This window comes from Bidens hawaiensis, unplaced genomic scaffold (assembly GCF_021521415.1).
Source record: "Bidens hawaiensis isolate Kalapana, Puna unplaced genomic scaffold, B.hawaiensis_p1.1 tig00032034_1, whole genome shotgun sequence".
NCBI lineage: Eukaryota > Viridiplantae > Streptophyta > Magnoliopsida > Asterales > Asteraceae > Bidens > Bidens hawaiensis.
In genome coordinates, this window is record NW_027495419.1 from 103,631 (window position 1) to 109,175 (window position 5,545).

Genomic DNA, 5,545 nt, shown 5'->3' on the forward strand with positions numbered 1-5,545 from the left:
GATTTCCAGGAATCGCCTTTCTCTTGAAAGGTGGAGTCATGATTTCACACAATCACAAACAAAACACGGTTGTAACAAATATATTCTTCAACAATATGAGAACACAGAAATTGAATAATAAAATTAATCTTTTTATTACTTACTGAATGAATAATACAAACTGTTTTGATATTTGGTTTATATAGGCGATGAAGGGAAACGTCGCGTCTGATCTTTTCATAATGGTTGTGAATAACCGTTAACTGTTGTTTCACCCAGCTGCCATATAATACCCTAATCTTATCTACTAATAACCTAACGTATTATCTAAATAGCATAAAAACGGGCCTTATTCTTCTAATAATCTTATGGCCCAATAAACATTAAAAGACAACGACTAAATATATACTAATAAACGTAGCAGCTTATATTTGAATAAGGATTATTATCCAATAGAAGTGATTAGGTTAGATATGGAAATGATTGGTAGTTTACAATAATTAAAATGAGCTGGATATAAAAAATAAATGAAAAGCTTATTTGCCATGCCTACATGTGGGTACTATAAGTCTTAAAATAGTAGCGACAAGATTAACACAAGACACGAGCCGACCTAGAATTAAACTATATATAAGCACTTAGAACTCTTACTACCCTTGTTCTAGTTTAAACTGATATTTAGTACAATGCTACCTTCGGTTGTTAAAGTCATTCTCATTTATGTATATGCATCTATACATTTATGCTGCAGTGAGGTAACTGTAAATATGCCTAAAAATAGCTCAATACAATCCGTCATTGCGTTTGGAGACTCCTTCATGGATTCGGGGAACAATAACATCCGAACCTCAATTATCAGGGCTGATTTCCCTCCATATGGAAAGGATTTCATGGGTGGGAAACCAACGGGAAGATTCACCAATAGGAAGACTCTTGGCGACTATTTTGGTAAATAATTTGAACGATCGAACTTATACTTTTAAATCACTTAGACTAGAAAATTCTGAAATTATTTGATATCAACATGAAGTTGAGAAATTAGGAGTGAAGGAATATCTTCCGGCATATTTGGACTCTTCGCTACAAGATGAAGATATGGTTACCGGTGTTTCATTTGCTTCTGGTGGTTCTGGTTTTGATCCATTTACAGCCAAACTATTGGTATGCATGCAATTTTGCTTACGTACATCATTTTTTTTTTTACCATTCTTATTAACTTCCACTGAGTGTATGAATTAGAATGTTTTCTCATAACCGGATCAAATAAATATGTTCAAAGAATACATAGTGAAGCTGAAAAGGGTTCTTGGAGAAGAAGAAGCTAATAACATAATAAGCAAAAGTCTGTATTTAGTGTCATGCAGCTCCAACGATTGGGCTCTAAGTTACACTGCTTTTCCAATACAGAGAATTCAATACAGCCCTGCTGCTTATGCAGATTTGTTAGTTAAAAAGGCAACAGAATTTATACAGGTAACGTCCCCTCTGCGTAAGTGTTCCCTCGTCTATAATAGTTAAAAAATTTGCGTTCAATATAAACATTTTTATAACTAACACAATAATGAATGCTTTGACAAACAATTCCATCTTTCAACAATAGTTCTTGTTTTTCCCAATGACCTTTAGCTCAACTGCATAGGATGGTAATTGAGAATTTAGGCTATAGGCTGCAGGTTTCAAGTTCACAACCGAGTTTTACCGAAGTTGCCTTCCGGTAATTTAACTGCCGTTGATGTGTTAACCATCATCTTTTTCTATCTCATTTAACCCTTCATCGTGTAAGACCGTATCCAACGTAATATAAGGCGAATTTTTCTCTTTCGCATAATTTAACCGATGTGGTTTCTCTACTTTTTTGGTCACATCAACTGGAATACTTCTTCTACAATAAATCCCTAATGGTAGCCTTAGCCCTTAGTGCTTGGTTTTAGCATTAATCACTTTATTCTCAACCAAAACAAAAAGTTATTCGCCTACTACCATTACGTAGCTGTTATTGGGAAAAATGAACAATCTATGATCAAAATTAAGTGTACAAATAAACATTTGAATTAATAAATTTGAAGATCGTTGACGTCATTTTACAATAAAAACACAAAATAAATGAGCGTTACAAAATTTCCGGTCTGGCGCGTAGGGAAGGACCAATCGAGTTATGCTTTAATGGGCATATTACCAATTTGTTGTAGTATATATTCTGAATATAGTTTACTTGTACTTATTCCAAAATATATATGTTTGTAAGGAAATTTACAAGTTGGGAGCAAGAAAGATAGTTTTCTTCAACACACCCTTTCTCGGTTGTTTTCCGTTAGAAAGAACAATGACAGGAGGAATACTTAGAAAATGTGGTGATGAGTTCAATGATTATGCAGAAACCTTCAACGGAATGCTAAATGATCGGATCCAATTCCTTGGTAGCCGCCTGCCTGAGTCAAGGTTTATCATTGTTGATTACTTCAAGGTTTTGCAAGATATTATGGAACACTCTCTCCAATATGGTATGTTTGTATTTGCTACGTGTATTAAGGATTATATAGTTCAACACTTAAATAGGAATGATCGTAGGAATGAAATGACTCATTACGTGGGAATGAAAAAAGTGGTGTTTGGTTGCTCAATGAAACGAAATCATCTATTACACATGGAATCTCATTTCATCAAAATCATTCCTTCCCATCCCCTTCTTTTTTTTTTCATTTCATACCCCCTTCACCCTAACTTTCTCAACAACACTACCACCTAACAACCACCACCACCACCACTACCATTGGCACCACCACCAACTCCATCGACACCACCACCTCCGCCGCCACCATCACCACCGCCGCCATCATTTTCGTCGCCGGAGCTACCATAGTCGCCATTGTAGGTTTTCTTTTTCTTTTTTTTTTTTGGTTAAAAAGTATTTTGAGATAGGAGTGTTTTTATTATTTCTATTTCATTTCTACAATTTTTTTGGATACCAAACAATAAAAATTAATAATTGATTTCATTCCTATAGGTTAACCAAGCAAGACAAAAGAATGGTAATGATCCATTTCATTCCCTTGTCCGTTCCATTCCTTCTCCCATTTCATTCCCTTGTCCGTTCCATTCCTTCTCCCATTTCATTCCCTCTTCATTCCATTACCTCCAACCAAACATACCCTGGTTGGTGGTGGTGGTTGTAGAAATGAAATAGAAATAATTAAAATACTCCTATCTCAAAATACTTTTTAACCCGACAAAAAAAAACCTACAATGGCGACGGTGGTAGCTCCGGCGACGAAAATGGTGGTGGCGGGGGCGGTGGTGGTGGTGCCAATGGTAGTGGTGGTGGTGGTTGCTAGGTGGTTGTGTTGTTGAGAAAGTAGGTTGAAGGAGGAATGGAATGAAAAAAAAAAGGATGGGTGGGAAGGAATTGTTTTGATGGAATGAGATTCCATGTGTAATGGATGATTCCATTCCATTGAACAACCAAACACCACTTTTTTCATTCCCACGTAATGAATCATTCCATTTATACTGTCATTCCTGTATACCAAACGCTACCTTAATACTTTTAACTAGTGTTGGTGTTTCCAAATATTTTCATATTTTAAAGTAAGTGAGTTGCATTTATAACTTTCAAATCAGTCGAAAAACTCAGACACGATATATTTGTGATTGAAAATACGGGTGTGAGATAAACCCATTTTACACACGCTGAGTGACTTGGGGGTAAATCATGTTAGGTTGGTGGGTTTTGAGTTGGCGGGTTGATAGGTAAACTCTTCCACTCTAACCTAACCCATATATTTATTTGTGTCGTGTTCAAGTGGACCCACTTAATCGTGTTGTGTTCAGGTCGACTTATTTTATGTTTATTTACCAATATATGAGTAATAGATAGTGACTTAGTAATAACAATTTAAACAACTAATTACTCCGATTCATATTAAACCCTATTTGTAATTTTCATTATCTTAATTGTTTTAATTAGCTACCTCACTCATAATCAACAAACCTGGGTTTATGTATTAATTTCGGGATTAGAATAATCGAACGGGAACATGATGAACTGATAGCTAGAAGCCTAGAACGAATTAAATAAACTTGTTGTAGTGAGGAATATATAAATGCATCAAAAGGAAAACTAATTTCATTTTAAAAGTTTATAGTTATACGAAAAATAAAAATCAAATTATTTAACTTTAAATTATAGTACTTTAATATCTGAAATCAAAATATTAAATTATCTATAAACTTTTATACGGGTTAAAGGCCAGCCACTTTTAACATGTCAGGTTTGGGTTGACCCACCTCGAGAGTAATCTTTTCTTTTCTCTTTTTTTTTACATTGTTTTGGTTCCTTTGCCTGACATTAATCTTCAACAAAGTTATGTCCATTTACATTTATTAATCATCTTCTTTTCCCCTTCTCTTATTGCAGACTTGGAGGTTGTAGACAGAGGATGTTGTGGAACAGGAATGGTAGAGGCTATTATTCTATGTAACCAAGTCAGCCCAATATGCCTGGATGACACCAAATACTTGTTCTGGGACAGTGTTCACCCAACAGACAAAGGGAATAATATCATTGTTGATCATGTTCTCCAAAATGTGATAAATAATTTGCTTTAAATATATGAACATGATCGCCAGTGTGGAAGTATAACACTTATTACAAAGTGTATTAAGTGACTTTTCCTTTATTTAAACGCAAAAAAAATATTTATTTGTACTCGTGTAAGTATGAAAATTTATTTATTAGTGTACAACTATGTGATAATAATATATAATTACAAGTTTAGAAATTAACAAATTATAATGTAACCCATATGATAAGCTTTACAGGGATTCCAATTTCTATTTCTTTAACCAACAAATATATGTATAGAGATAGGTTCATAAAACAAGAAAAGTAGGCCTATAAGCTCTTAAATCATTAGACGCGTCTGCAAGACATTCCTGCTAAGAAAAAGCACCCATAAAAGACATATGTAGGCGGGAGACGCCTGTAAACAGAAGAACAAGTGATTACAATAACATTCTTCTAGAAGTTTGCGAGAGACATATGCAGGTGGGAGAAAGAATAACGTCACATTTGTAAAGAAAAGACAGTTTTGTAACAACGTCCTTCTAGAAGCTTGCTAAAATATTCTTTGATAGTGACGTTTACCTCCTTTATAGAAAGCACATGACGGATTAGCCAAAAAGGAGGAGTCAGCTAGATATTTCCTAACGGCCTAGCAAACGGCCAGCTGTTGTCCCCTATCAGAACCGGCCGCACGTCCCTCCAGGTAAAACAAGCATCTTTTGGATAGTAACAGTTTGACTAATTATTCTCTTTCACTCCGGCTATAAATGTCTTCTTAAATCATCATAAGGTATTCATTCACAACTCGCATATTACATCAATCACATATATCATCTTCTCTCTCTAGAAAAATGATACTTATTCTCACGTCGGATGGTGGTTACGAGAAAACCCCCTCATCTTGTCCTTTTCGTAACGAGCTCATGGTGATTTGATTTGCAGGATACAACTCTGTATTTAGCTTGACTCCTAACTTGTTTTGATCTGATTTCATCCTCCATTCCT

The 5,545-nt window shown here is 35.0% G+C and overlaps 1 pseudogene; it reads left to right on the forward strand.

Moving 5' to 3' along the window:
* Window positions 1–529: 529 nt before the first annotated feature.
* LOC143582874 (GDSL esterase/lipase At5g42170-like) lies at window positions 530–4,584 on the forward strand (annotated as a pseudogene).
* The last annotated feature ends 961 nt before the right edge of the window (window positions 4,585–5,545 follow it).